Raw genomic sequence first — 15,000 nt, forward strand, 5'->3', positions numbered from 1 at the left:
GGGGGATTCGGTGCTGGGCTCGGTCCCGTTTCGCTCGCAGCTACTCGGGGAATCCCTGTTGGTTTCTTTTCCTCCGCTTAGTGATATGCTTAAATTCAGCGGGTTGTCTCGCCTGATCTGAGGTCGACAGCGGATACATTCGCTTCCATCAACTTCCTGCACGACCGCGTGCGCTCGCCCTACCAAGTGCGCCCGCAACCCTGTACAGGGCCACTTCTTCACAAGGCTGGCAATCGGCTTCCCCGCTGCACGCGTGCGGCGCACAACCGGTGTGACGTGGAAGTGACGGGACACGTTCGTAAACCCATCGCGAACCGAGTACGACGCCCTACCAAGTGCGCCCGCAACCCTGTACAGGGTCACATCTTCACAAGGCTGGCAAGCGGCATTCCGCTGCGCGCGTGCGTCGTCCGAGCAGTTGCGTGATAAACGACCGTGTCGAAAGCCCAAACACCGCCGAGGCCAGTCGCCGCCGCCGCAAGGGCAGCCACGCAGCCTGGCGAGAGGCATCGTCTCGTGTAGCGTCGCCCCCGCCCCAACTGGAGTGGCCCAGTTTTTTGAACGGGACGGGAACTGCGAAGCACTTAGACCGACGGCGGACTACGACGAGAACGCCTTAAGCTTCGCCAACGTTTCGCCAACTCGTGCGGGAGACTTTTTCCGTTTCGCGGCAAGTCGTCGCGCCGTGCTCTCCGCATCAACCGCGTACGCAGCGAACCGCAAACGTCGGGCGCAGCCTCCTCACCTCCCTGCGCTTTGCGCGCGAACGTTCCCTGTTCGCGCGGCAAAGCCTGGAGGAGGCACGGCCCCGCAGCGTGTTCGAGCGCCCGGTCTACGGGACACCCTGCTTACTTCGAGGGCAACAAGCGCAACGCAAGGCTGCGATCTCGCGCACTTTGCGCACGGCTGGAGAAGCTTTGCTGGCCGGCTTTCGCTCCTCGTGTTTACCGTGCGTTAAAGTTGCGCGTCCGTGGCTCTCGCAGCTCTTGCGCGCCCGGTCGCAGAGAGGAGTACGCAACCTCGACCGCACTTTCCCTGCAGGCTTCCTTCCGACTCGAAGTCCTGCGGCGGTCTCAACGAGGTGCCACATCCTCAATGCAGTCGGTCGCCCCCGTTTCGGTTGGGCTCTGGCACGACGGTCGCCACCGTCTCGCCCTTGAGTGGCCGCTGTTGGCGCTCGCTGTGAGGTGTTCAGCGTGCTGTCCGTGTTGCCGACGCGGTCAAAACGAGTCGACGGCTCACGTTCCCTTGTGCGCCGAAGGCTCTCTTGATATGTGATCCGACCCTCAGACAGACGAAGCCAAGGGAAGACCCAAGGCCGCAATGTGCGTTCAAAGAATCAGTGCTCAGTGTGTCCTGCAATTCACACCAAGTCTCGCAGCTGGCTGCGTTCTTCATCGACCCGAGAACCGAGTGATCCACCGCTTAGAGTCGTGAAAAAGTGTTTGTTCAATTCCGTACAGTCAAAACCAAACGTTTCTGGCACTCGGCCAAACAGTGGCCAAGAAGGGCGCTTTTCAGCGCACGCTTGGACTCCAAAACTCTGCCGCGCCTTTTTCGGCTGCCGCAAATCGAGCAAACGGTGTGTTTCGGACGGCGTTTCGCTTCCGCTACTTGCGAGTGCTTTCGTGGTCCACCCCTCTATAAATACTCGGGAGGCGTCGAAGCCGGTTCTCCAAGCCGGACCCGTAGGTATCGTTGTGTGCTCGCTCTCATTGGCCCGCCTAACCAGAAAATGCCTGCGGTACACCCATTTGGATAAGAGTGCACGCAGATGCGGGCCTCGACGGCTACACATTTCCTCGGGCGGCCGCCTCCCGGCCTCCGTGGAGCGCGGGATGCACGGTCCCATCGACAAGCCTCTCCCGTTTTTACCGTGGCGTCGCGGTTCACCACGGCGGGCGGGTCGGTCTCCTCCGCATAAAAAGGGGGACCCCCGCTTTTTGTTCCACGAAATCGCACAAGCTTTTTTCGCATCCACGGTTTGCCACCGCACACCAAAATGCCGATCCGGCTGCTTACTTTAGCCAACAGGTGGAGCCAGGCGCGCCGTACTTGCGCGGCACTTCCCACGTCCACCGAAGTCGGTGCCAAGGACCACTTTCGGCGCCGGAGCCGCGTACGAGCCTACTCGAGGCGGAAGAACGAAGCCAGCAAGGGCCTGGCCGCAAGTGCGTTCAATTGTCGGGACGTCCAAGTCCCTCGTTCTTCCGTGCTTCCTCTTTCGGCAAGTCGTTGCGGCACCTTCCCAAAGCGCGCAGACCCGCTAATCGCGACGAGCGCGACGTGGCCGTGCCGCCTTTCCCTCGGCAGCAAGCAAAACGCCTGGCAACGTCGACGCTCCCCTAACCGCGATCTCGCACCGTGTTTCGTGTGGCGAATTCAAAAGCCGGCCGGCGCTGCTGCAACCATTACGGTCGGTACGCATACGCCGCGGAGGGCGGGACGGTCATCGGAGCGTGCGGTTCCTCCATCGAGTACTGCGCACCTCGGCCGTCGCATCGCCGTGCCATGACCGGCCGCGCGTCAACGCGAACCGGTGCCAGCGAGATCCCTCGCCTGCAAGAACCGACCGGCAGCCTCCGTCACCCGAGGACGCGGAGGCGCTTGCCGCGGACGGCGGGACGGTATGCACTGGTGCACAGCGGACCCGTCACATCGCCAGTTCCTTGACCGACCGCCGACGCTTGTGCCGTTCCTCTCGTACTTGGCAGTCGCCGCGCGATTGTCGGGTCTCGTTCTTGCACGCTCGAACGGTCGGGAGGGCACTCGGCTGGCGTTTCGGGAACGCGCAGCCTCGCCTTCTACCGACGTAACCACGACTCGCCGTTCGCGCTCCGCCGCTCCTGTTTACAGTACTAGGCGGTCCCGCAGCGGTCGGGTCGCGCATTTCGAGCGCTTCGAGCCACGGTGCAGTGGCGGGTCGAAAGCCGACCTATGAGTGCGTTGCGCCGTTTGTACCCGCGTCCGCCACCTGGCCGACCGTCCAAGGTCGCGGTGTTGGCGTCCGCTGGGCGCAACAATTTGTCACGGGGTGCCGCTCCACATTCAGGCAGCCCCGTGGGGAAAAGCCGACCCCGCGTCCAAACGGGGTCAGCGGCAGAAAGTGTCGGGCGCAGACGCAGCCGAGGCGCTCACCCTTCACAATCCGTTAATGATCCTTCCGCAGGTTCACCTACGGAAACCTTGTTACGACTTTTACTTCCTCTAAATGATCAAGTTTGGTCATCTTTCCAACAGACCGGCGCAACCGAAAGGCCGCGCCGGACATCGGTCCGAAGACCTCACTAAATCATTCAATCGGTAGTAGCGACGGGCGGTGTGTACAAAGGGCAGGGACGTAATCAACGCGAGCTTATGACTCGCGCTTACTGGGAATTCCTCGTTCAAGGGGAACAATTGCAAGCCCCTATCCCAATCACGAAAGAAGTTCCACGGGTTACCCAGTCTTTTCAGACAGGGATAAAGACACGCTGCTTCCTTCAGTGTAGCGCGCGTGCGGCCCCGGACATCTAAGGGCATCACAGACCTGTTATTGCTCTGTTTCGTGCGGCTAGGAGCCGCTTGTCCCTCTAAGAAGGTTGTAAGGTGCTGGGAACCCCGCACCTATTTAATAGGCTAGAGTCTCGTTCGTTATCGGAATTAACCAGACAAATCGCTCCACCAACTAAGAACGGCCATGCACCACCATCCACCGAATCAAGAAAGAGCTCTCAATCTGTCAATCCTCCCAGTGTCCGGGCCGGGTAAGTTTTCCCGTGTTGAGTCAAATTAAGCCGCAGGCTCCACTCCTGGTGGTGCCCTTCCGTCAATTCCTTTAAGTTTCAGCTTTGCAACCATACTTCCCCCGGAACCCAAATACTTTGGTTTCCCGGAAGCTGCCCGCCGAGTCATTTGAGTAACTCAGGCGGATCGCTGGTTGGCATCGTTTATGGTCAGAACTAGGGCGGTATCTGATCGCCTTCGAACCTCTGACTTTCGTTCTTGATCAATGAAAACATTCTTGGCAAATGCTTTCGCAGTAGTTCGTCTTGCGACGGTCCAAGAATTTCACCTCTAGCGCCGCAATACGAATGCCCCCGTCCGTCCCTCTTAATCATTACCTCGTATTCCAAAAACCAACAGAACAGAAACGAGGTCTTGTTCTATTATTCCATGCAAGTTTATTCAGGCGACTCGCCTGCGTTGAGCACTCTAATTTTTTCAAAGTAAAAGCACCGGCCATCTCGAGGCACACAATGAAGTGCACCAAGAAAGAACCGGCATGATGTTCAGTCCGAGCCGTCGCATCGGGTAGATGCACTACTCGTCTGGAACTGAGATCCAACTACGAGCTTTTTAACCGCAGCAGCTTTAGTATACGCTATTGGAGCTGGAATTACCGCGGCTGCTGGCACCAGACTTGCCCTCCAATTGATCCTCGTTAAAGGATTTAGAGTGTACTCATTTCAATTACGGGGCCTCAAAAGAGTCCCGTATTGTTATTTTTCGTCACTACCTCCCCGTGCCGGGAGTGGGTAATTTGCGCGCCTGCTGCCTTCCTTGGATGTGGTAGCCGTTTCTCAGGCTCCCTCTCCGGAATCGAACCCTGATTCTCCGTTACCCGTAACAACCATGGTAAGCAAGTAACCTACCATCGAAAGTTGATAAGGCAGACACTTGAAAGAAACGTCGCCGGCTCGTGGCCATGCGATCAGCACAAAGTTATCCAGAGTCACCACACAATACGGGCCGAAACCCGATCGATCTTGGTCTAATAAAAGCACCCGTTACCCAAAGGGCTCCAGGCTCACTGCATGTATTAGCTCTAGAATTGCCACAGTTATCCAAGTAGGAAGAAACGATCTAAGGAACCATAACTGATTTAATGAGCCATTCGCGGTTTCGCCTTATTTCGGCATGTACTTAGACATGCATGGCTTAATCTTTGAGACAAGCATATGATTACTGGCAGGATCAACCAGGTAATCGTTCGACTGCGCGTCCGTCCTCGCCTTCGGCGGGCCGGACGCAGTCTGTGTGCGGCGGAGGCCACCTTCAGGCGCCCCAACACGCTTATTTTGCACTCCGAGATGACGGCGTTCGAGCTCGCTACGGCACAACCTTCCCGAAAGACGAGTGGGAGCCGTGCGGCAAGAAGCACGTTCATGCTCGCTCTTTTTCGTTGCATCGACTCGGTCGCGCCGTGCGGGTTGCCCAAGCCCGCTGCACTGTCGGTGGACCGGCCGGAACTAGCAACGGAGCCGAGACCGCAAAGCCGCCAGACGACGGGTCACGCCCGCGTCTTCGGCGCTTTCGCATCTGAATCGCCCGAGGACGACACGGAACACACCTCGATATCGTGGTAAAACGGCACCGTCCGACAACCAGCCCCTAACGCATCAAGCGGATGAGGCTGCAGACGACTGCCGTGGATTCCCCTGGAGCAGACCCGAGGACACGCTTGACGAGGCCGAAGCCCGCCGCATATCAGACACCCGGTCGCTTTCGCGTACGCCGCTCACGAGAACCCCCACATAATAGCAGCGATAAGTACCCAGACCTCCTTGGGCACTAATACGAGCGTACTCGAGAAAATTTCACCGCGGGTGTGCCCCGAAACGTGTGGCACGTTGAGCGTGCCACAAGTCTACGTCGCTCTCAAACCCGCCGAGGTCGTAGAATTTGCGACCCTACTCACGAAATTGCCACCGAGGATACGGCCGCAAACGTACCGCACCTTGGGTAGGCCACGAGTTTGTGCAACACTACGCTGACGGCACAGCACCGAGGTCGTGCGCGCACGCACGGGAAAATTCCGCCGCGGTTTCTGCCGAAAACGTGAGGCACCACGACTCTCCGCAAGTTCGCGTCGACTGCGAAAGACCGAAGTCGTGAACGACGTGTCCGCTACTCGCCGCCGACACGCTGGACACCAAACGTACAACGAATCGACGGCGTCGTAGAGGCCCACGACGCGGTTTTCCTTAACGACGTCTCGGCGTGGCACCGACAGGTTAGAACGGCCGACCAACGTTCCCTGTCCGCCGTTCGGCTCAGTCGAAGGGCTCGGCGACTTCGGCAACGCTGCGAAGCCGCACGGTGACGCACGCCATGTCCCCATTTTTTTTTTCTTTCTGCGTCTGCCGGGGTGCCCCTATAATAGCAGCGATAAGCACCCAGACCGCCGTGGGTCGCTCGCCCCGGCTGACGTGGTTTTTCGTACTCCTGCGGCGGTCGCCGTCAAGCACGTCCAAATACGCTACTTTCGTGGGCGCATTCACGCTCTTTCGCTTCGCCGGAGTGCCAGCACTCACTCTGCCAAAAACGGCGAACATCCGAGCGGCGGTTCCCACTTTTGCGTCGGCGTCGCAAACCCCGCCCCGGCAGACGAGGTTTGCCGTACTCGTGCGACGGTGGCCGGCGGGCACGTCGAAAGACGCCGATATCGTGCGCGAATTGGCGCACCTTGGCTTCACCGGAGTGCCGCCACTGACTCCTCCAAAAACGGCGAAGATCCGAGCGGCGCTTCCCACTTTCGCATCGGCGTCCCGAACTCCGCCCCGGCTGACGCGGTTTACCGTACTCGTGCGACGGTCGCCGGCGAGCACGTGGAAAGACGCCGATATCGTGCCCGAATCGGCTCCGTTCGGCTTCGCCGGAGTGCCAGCACTGGCTCGGCGAAAGACGACGAACATCCGAGCGACGGTTCTCACTATTGCGTACGCGTCGCAAACCCCGCCCCGGCAGACGCACTTTGCCGTACTCGTGCGACGGTCGCCGGCGAGCACGTAGAAAGACGCCGATATCGTGCCGGAATCGGCCCCGTTTGGCTTCGCCGGAGTGCCAGCACTCACTCGGCCACAAACGGCGAACATCCGAGCGGCGGTTCCCACTTAGCCGTCGGCGTCCCGAACTCCGCCCCGGCAGACGCGGTTGCCGAGCTCGTGCGACTAGCGACCGCGAAGCCGTCTCGCGACGCCGCTTTCGTGCGCGGCTCCCACTGCGACCTGGGTCACCCGAGGTCGACGAGCAAAAAAGAATGTCGAAAAAAAAATTTTTTTTTTTTTGCGTCTGCCGGGGTGCCCCTATAATAGCAGCGATAAGCACCCAGACCGCCATGGGTCGCTCGCCCCGGCTGACGTGGTTTTTCGTTTTCCTGCGGTGGTCGTCGTCAAGCACGTCCAAACACGCCACTTTCGTGGGCGCATTCGCGCTCTTTCGCTTCGCCGGAGTGCCAGCACTCACTCTGCCAAAAACGGCGAACATCCTAGTGGCGGTTCCCACTTTTGCGTCGGCGTCGCCAACCCCGCCCCGGCATACGCGGTTTGCCGTACTCGTGCGGCGGTGGCCGGCGGGCACGTCGAAAGACACCGATATCGTGCGCGAGTCGATGCTTCTTGGTCTCGCAGGAGGGCCGCCACTCACTCCTGCAAAAACGGCGAAGATCCGAGCGGCGCTTCCCACTTTTTCGTCGGCGTCGCAAACCTCGCCCCGGCAGACGCGCTTTGCCGTACTCGTGCGACGGTCGCCGGCGAGCACGTCGAAATACGCCGATATCGTGCCCGAATCGGCCCCGTTTCGCTTCGCCGGAGTGCCAGCACTCGCTCGGCCAAAGACGACGAACATCCGAGCGACGGTTCCCACTATTGCGTACGCGTCGCAAACCCCGCCCCGGCAGACGCGGTTTGCCGTACTCGTGCGGCGGTGGCCGGCGGGCACGTCGAAAGACGCCGATATCGTGCACGAATTGGCGCTCCTTGGCTTCACCGGAGTGCCAGCACTCACTCGGCCAAAAACGGCGAACATCCGAGCAGCGGTACCCACTTAGCCGTCGGCATCCCGAACTCCGCGCCGGCTGACGCGGTTGCCGAGCTCGTGCGACTAGCGACCGCGAACGCGTCTCGCGACGCCGCTTTCGTGCGCGGCTCCCATTGCGACCTGGGTTACCCGAGCTCGACCAGCAAAAAAGAAGGTCGAAAAAAAATTTTTTTTTTTTCTGCGTCTGCCGGGGTGCCCCTATAATAGCAGCGATAAGCACCCAGACCGCCGTGGGTCGCTCGCCCCGGCTGACGTGGTTTTTCGTACTCCTGCAGCGGTCGCCGTCAAGCACGTCCAAATACGCCACTTTCGTGGGCGCATTCGCGCTCTTTCGCGTCGCCGGAGTGCCAGCACTCACTCTGCCAAAAACGGCCAACATCCGAGCGGCGGTTCCCACTTTTGCGTCGGCGTCGTAAACCCCGCCCCGGCAGACGCGGTTTGCCCTACTCGTGCGACGGTCGCCGGCGAGCGCGTCGAAAGACGCCGATATCGTGCGCTAATTGGCGCTCCTTGGCTTCTCCGGAGTGCCGCCACTCACTCCTCCAAAAACGGCGAAGATCCGAGCGGCGTTCTCCACTTTCGCATCGGCGTCCCGAACTCCGCCCGGGCTGACGCGGTTTACCGTACTCGTGCGACGGTCGCCGGCGGGCACGTCGAAAGACGCCGATATCGTGCCGTAATCGGCCCCGTTTGGCTTCGCCCGAGTGCCAGCACTCACTCGGCCAAAAACGGCGAACATCCGAGCAGCGTTTCCCACTTTCGCATCGGCGTCCCGAAGCCCGCCCCGGCAGACGCGGTTTGCCCTACTCGAGCGACGGTCGCCGGCGATCACGTCGAAAGGCGCCGAATTCGTGCACGAATCGATGCTTCTTGGTCTCGCAGGAGGGCCGCCACTCACTCCTGCAAAAACGGCGAAGATCCGAGTTGCGCTTCCCACTTTTTCGTCGGCGTCCCGAACTACGCCCCGGCTTACGCGGTTTACCGTACTCGTGCGACGGTCGCCGGCGGTCACTTCAAAATACGCCGATTTCGTGGGCGCATTCACGCTGTTTCGCTTCCCCGGAGTGCCAACACTCACTCTGCCGAAAGCGGCGATCATCCGAGCGGCGGTTCCCACTTTTGCGTCGGCTTCGCAAACGGCGCCCCGGCAGACGCGCTCGTGCGACGTACTCGTGCGACGGTCGCCGGCGAGCACGTCGAAAGACGCCGATATCGTGCTCGAATCGACCCCGTTTCGCTTCGCCGGAGTGCTGCCAGTCACGGCGCAGAAAACGGCGAACAAGTGTTTTTTTTTTTTTCCTAGAATTTGTGTTATAGAAGGCACATTTGATATCGGACGATAATTTTCAACTTTATCACGCGCACCGATTTTCGTGTAGAGGTTTGCAAATTTATGGGAATTTCTCCACTTGGAATAATGCGATTTAGTAGTACTACGAGAACTTCATGGATGTACTCAAGGGTACGGGGCAAGTCAGTTACGTCAACACCTGCAGATTATTTACACTTCAAACTGAAAATTGTTGGTTGTGAGTCCTCGTGTGATATTAAAGGCCGATTCGCTAACACATAGAACAAAGAAAGAAAGGAAGAAAAAACGCCCGCGCTCGCTCAAGAAACCTGGGTTCGCAACAAGTGGCAACAACAAGCAACCGAGCGAGTGCGCCAAAACCCGTGGCGGCCGAACAAACGCGAAGTCCCAACCGCGTCAGCCGGGGCGGCACGGGACAGGAAAAATCACTTCAGCCGGGGCGGCGGGGCACCGAATAAACCTCGTCACCTCGTCGCAGGATAAAAGAGGAAACAAAAAGTCTAAACAGCGTCTGCTGGAGCGAATGCGTAATAAAACAACAACAACAACAAAAAAAAAACACCCGCGCTCAAGAAGTCTGCAATCACCACAAAAGGCGACTGTGACCGAGCAGCGTCAGCCGGGGCCGTGCGGAAACGGAAAAACCGCGACTACCGGGGCGTCGAGGCACCGAAAAATCCACTTCAGCCGCGGCGAAAAAAAAAACAAAAAGAAAGACGGAGGGGGGGGGGGAACCACGTCTGCCGGGGCGAAGGAAAAAAAAAACGCGTCTGCCGGGGCGAGCCCGGGTGCGGCACCACCGGGAAAACTGTGGCAAACAGACATGGCGATCGAGTGAGTGGGCCGCCAGCCAGGCTCAGCCAAAAAGTGCAAAGTCCGAACTGCGTCAGCCGGGGCGGCAAAAACCGCGTCAGCCGGGGCGGCGCAAAAAACCGCGTCTGCCGGGGCGGCACGAAACCGCGTCAGCCGGGGCGGCGCGAAAACTGCGTCAGCCGGGGCGAAAGAAAAAAAAAAAAACGCGTCTGCCGGGGCAAGCCCGGGTGCGGCACCACCGGGAAAACTGTGGCAAACAGACATGGCGATCGAGTGAGTGGGCCGCCAGCCAGGCACAGCCGAAAAGTGCAAAGTCCGAACTGCGTCAGCCGGGGCGGCAAAAACCGCGTCAGCCGGGGCGGCAAAAACCGCGTCAGCCGGGGCGGCGCAAAAACCGCGTCTGCCGGGGCGGCACGAAACCGCGTCAGCCGGGGCGGCGCGAAAACTGCGTCAGCCGGGGCGAGCCCGGGTGCGGCACCACCGGGAAAACTGTGGCAAACAGACATGGCGATCGAGTGAGTGGGCCGCCAGCCAGGCTCAGCCAAAAAGTGCCAAGTCCGAACTGCGTCAGCCGGGGCGGCAAAAAACCGCGTCAGCCGGGGCGGCGCAAAAAACCGCGTCTGCCGGGGCGGCGCGAAAACCGCGTCTGCCGGGGCGGCGCGAAAACTGCGTCAGCCGGGGCGAAAGAAAAAAAAAACGCGTCTGCCGGGGCGAGCCCGGGTGCGGCACCACCGGGAAAACTGTGGCAAACAGACATGGCGATCGAGTGAGTGGGCCGCCAGCCAGGCACAGCCGAAAAGTGCCAAGTCCGAACTGCGTCTGCCGGGGCGGCACGAAACCGCGTCAGCCGGGGCGGCGCGAAAACTGCGTCAGCCGGGGCGAAAGAAAAAAAAAACGCGTCTGCCGGGGCGAGCCCGGGTGCGGCACCACCGGGAAAACTGTGGCAAACAGACATGGCGATCGAGTGAGTGGGCCGCCAGCCAGGCTCAGCCAAAAAGTGCAAAGTCCGAACTGCGTCAGCCGGGGCGGCAAAAACCGCGTCAGCCGGGGCGGCGCAAAAAACCGCGTCTGCCGGGGCGGCACGAAACCGCGTCAGCCGGGGCGGCGCGAAAACTGCGTCAGCCGGGGCGAAAGAAAAAAAAAAAAAAAACGCGTCTGCCGGGGCAAGCCCGGGTGCGGCACCACCGGGAAAACTGTGGCAAACAGACATGGCGATCGAGTGAGTGGGCCGCCAGCCAGGCACAGCCGAAAAGTGCAAAGTCCGAACCGTGTCAGCCGGGGCGACGCAAAAACCGCGTCAGCCGGGGCGGCGCGAAAACCGCGTCAGCCGGGGCGGCACGAAACCGCGTCAGCCGGGGCGGCGCGAAAACTGCGTCAGCCGGGGCGGCGCGAAAACCTCGTCAGCCGGGGCGAGCGAAAAGGGGGGGGGGGAACCACGTCTGCCGGGGCGAAAGAAAAAAAAAACGCGTCTGCCGGGGCGAGCCCGGGTGCGGCACCACCGGGAAGACTGTGGCAAACAGACATGGCGATCGAGTGAGTGGGCCGCCAGCCAGGCTCAGCCCAAAAAGTGCTAAGTCCGAACTGCGTCAGCCGGGGCGGCAAAAACCGCGTCAGCCGGGGCGGCGCGAAAACCGCGTCTGCCGGGGCGGCGCGAAAACTGCGTCAGCCGGGGCGAGCCCGGGTGCGGCACCACCGGGAAAACTGTGGCTAACAGACATGGCGATCGAGTGAGTGGGCCACCAGCCAGGCTCAGCCAAAAAGTGCTAAGTCCGAACTGCGTCAGCCGGGGCGGCAAAAACCGCGTCAGCCGGGGCGGCGCAAAAACCGCGTCTGCCGGGGCGGCACGAAACCGCGTCAGCCGGGGCGGCGCGAAAACTGCGTCAGCCGGGGCGAGCCCGGGTGCGGCACCACCGGGAAAACTGTGGCAAACAGACATGGCGATCGAGTGAGTGGGCCGCCAGCCAGGCTCAGCCAAAAAGTGCCAAGTCCGAACTGCGTCAGCCGGGGCGGCAAAAAACCGCGTCAGCCGGGGCGGCGCAAAAAACCGCGTCTGCCGGGGCGGCGCGAAACCGCGTCAGCCGGGGCGGCGCGAAAACTGCGTCAGCCGGGGCGGCGCGAAAACCTCGTCAGCCGGGGCGAGCGAAAAGGGGGGGGGGGAACCACGTCTGCCGGGGCGAAAGAAAAAAAAAACGCGTCTGCCGGGGCGAGCCCGGGTGCGGCACCACCGGGAAGACTGTGGCAAACAGACATGGCGATCGAGTGAGTGGGCCGCCAGCCAGGCTCAGCCCAAAAAGTGCTAAGTCCGAACTGCGTCAGCCGGGGCGGCAAAAACCGCGTCAGCCGGGGCGGCGCGAAAACCGCGTCTGCCGGGGCGGCGCGAAAACTGCGTCAGCCGGGGCGAGCCCGGGTGCGGCACCACCGGGAAAACTGTGGCTAACAGACATGGCGATCGAGTGAGTGGGCCACCAGCCAGGCTCAGCCAAAAAGTGCCAAGTCCGAACTGCGTCAGCCGGGGCGGCAAAAACCGCGTCAGCCGGGGCGGCAAAAACCGCGTCAGCCGGGGCGGCGCAAAAACCGCGTCTGCCGGGGCGGCACGAAACCGCGTCAGCCGGGGCGGCGCGAAAACTGCGTCAGCCGGGGCGAGCCCGGGTGCGGCACCACCGGGAAAACTGTGGCAAACAGACATGGCGATCGAGTGAGTGGGCCGCCAGCCAGGCTCAGCCAAAAAGTGCCAAGTCCGAACTGCGTCAGCCGGGGCGGCAAAAAACCGCGTCAGCCGGGGCGGCGCAAAAAACCGCGTCTGCCGGGGCGGCGCGAAAACCGCGTCTGCCGGGGCGGCGCGAAAACTGCGTCAGCCGGGGCGAAAGAAAAAAAAAACGCGTCTGCCGGGGCGAGCCCGGGTGCGGCACCACCGGGAAAACTGTGGCAAACAGACATGGCGATCGAGTGAGTGGGCCGCCAGCCAGGCACAGCCGAAAAGTGCCAAGTCCGAACTGCGTCTGCCGGGGCGGCACGAAACCGCGTCAGCCGGGGCGGCGCGAAAACTGCGTCAGCCGGGGCGAAAGAAAAAAAAAACGCGTCTGCCGGGGCGAGCCCGGGTGCGGCACCACCGGGAAAACTGTGGCAAACAGACATGGCGATCGAGTGAGTGGGCCGCCAGCCAGGCTCAGCCAAAAAGTGCAAAGTCCGAACTGCGTCAGCCGGGGCGGCAAAAACCGCGTCAGCCGGGGCGGCGCAAAAAACCGCGTCTGCCGGGGCGGCACGAAACCGCGTCAGCCGGGGCGGCGCGAAAACTGCGTCAGCCGGGGCGAAAGAAAAAAAAAACGCGTCTGCCGGGGCAAGCCCGGGTGCGGCACCACCGGGAAAACTGTGGCAAACAGACATGGCGATCGAGTGAGTGGGCCGCCAGCCAGGCACAGCCGAAAAGTGCAAAGTCCGAACCGTGTCAGCCGGGGCGACGCAAAAACCGCGTCAGCCGGGGCGGCGCGAAAACCGCGTCAGCCGGGGCGGCACGAAACCGCGTCAGCCGGGGCGGCGCGAAAACTGCGTCAGCCGGGGCGGCGCGAAAACCTCGTCAGCCGGGGCGAGCGAAAAGGGGGGGGGGGGGAACCACGTCTGCCGGGGCGAAAGAAAAAAAAAACGCGTCTGCCGGGGCGAGCCCGGGTGCGGCACCACCGGGAAGACTGTGGCAAACAGACATGGCGATCGAGTGAGTGGGCCGCCAGCCAGGCTCAGCCCAAAAAGTGCTAAGTCCGAACTGCGTCAGCCGGGGCGGCAAAAACCGCGTCAGCCGGGGCGGCGCGAAAACCGCGTCTGCCGGGGCGGCGCGAAAACTGCGTCAGCCGGGGCGAGCCCGGGTGCGGCACCACCGGGAAAACTGTGGCTAACAGACATGGCGATCGAGTGAGTGGGCCACCAGCCAGGCTCAGCCAAAAAGTGCTAAGTCCGAACTGCGTCAGCCGGGGCGGCAAAAACCGCGTCAGCCGGGGCGGCAAAAACCGCGTCAGCCGGGGCGGCGCAAAAACCGCGTCTGCCAGGGCGGCACGAAACCGCGTCAGCCGGGGCGGCGCGAAAACTGCGTCAGCCGGGGCGAGCCCGGGTGCGGCACCACCGGGAAAACTGTGGCAAACAGACATGGCGATCGAGTGAGTGGGCCGCCAGCCAGGCTCAGCCAAAAAGTGCCAAGTCCGAACTGCGTCAGCCGGGGCGGCAAAAAACCGCGTCAGCCGGGGCGGCGCAAAAAACCGCGTCTGCCGGGGCGGCGCGAAAACCGCGTCTGCCGGGGCGGCGCGAAAACTGCGTCAGCCGGGGCGAAAGAAAAAAAAAACGCGTCTGCCGGGGCGAGCCCGGGTGCGGCACCACCGGGAAAACTGTGGCAAACAGACATGGCGATCGAGTGAGTGGGCCGCCAGCCAGGCACAGCCGAAAAGTGCTAAGTCCGAACTGCGTCTGCCGGGGCGGCACGAAACCGCGTCAGCCGGGGCGGCGCGAAAACCGCGTCTGCCGGGGCGGCACGAAACCGCGTCAGCCAGGGCGGCGCGAAAACTGCGTCAGCCGGGGCGAGCCCGGGTGCAGCACCACCGGGAAAACTGTGGCAAACAGACATGGCGATCGAGTGAGTGGGCCGCCAGCCAGGCACAGCCGAAAAGTGCTAAGTCCGAACTGCGTCAGCCGGGGCGGCAAAAACCGCGTCAGCCGGGGCGGCGCAAAAACCGCGTCTGCCGGGGCGAATGCAAAAAAAAACAAAGAAAAAAGCCCGCGCTTAATCAAAAGAAAACAAAGAAAAAAGCTTGCGCTTAATCAAAAGAAAACAAACAAAAAAAGTTCGCGCTTAAGCCTGGCGGTGGAACCACCGGGGCAAACAGACCTGGCGATCGAGTGAGTGGGCCGCCAGCCGGGGTGAGCCAAAAAGTGCAAAGTCCGAACCGCGTCAGCCGGGGCGACGCAAAAACCGCGTCAGCCGGGGCGGCGCGAAAACCGCGTCAGCCGGGGCGGCGCAAAAACTGCGTCAGCCGGGGCGGCACGGAAAAACGAAAACCGCGTCAGCCGGGGCGGCACGGAAAAACGAAAACCGC

General features: G+C 61.8%; 2 non-coding genes and 1 pseudogene across 2 annotated transcripts; all 3 read right to left on the reverse strand.

Annotated features, from left to right (window-relative positions):
- Window positions 1–126, reverse strand: part of LOC142790772 (large subunit ribosomal RNA) — a 7,023-nt pseudogene extending 6,897 nt beyond the window's left edge.
- Window positions 127–1,280: 1,154 nt separating this feature from the next.
- Window positions 1,281–1,433, reverse strand: LOC142790789 (5.8S ribosomal RNA). Its single transcript, XR_012889768.1, has one exon. It is a non-coding gene; the product is annotated as a 5.8S ribosomal RNA (ribosomal RNA).
- Window positions 1,434–3,152: 1,719 nt separating this feature from the next.
- LOC142790817 (small subunit ribosomal RNA) lies at window positions 3,153–4,967 on the reverse strand. The gene has a single exon (XR_012889795.1). It is a non-coding gene; the product is annotated as a small subunit ribosomal RNA (ribosomal RNA).
- Window positions 4,968–15,000: the final 10,033 nt, after the last annotated feature.

The sequence above is a fragment of the Rhipicephalus microplus genome, unplaced genomic scaffold (genome assembly GCF_043290135.1).
Source record: "Rhipicephalus microplus isolate Deutch F79 unplaced genomic scaffold, USDA_Rmic scaffold_124, whole genome shotgun sequence".
Taxonomy (NCBI): Eukaryota; Metazoa; Arthropoda; class Arachnida; order Ixodida; family Ixodidae; genus Rhipicephalus; species Rhipicephalus microplus.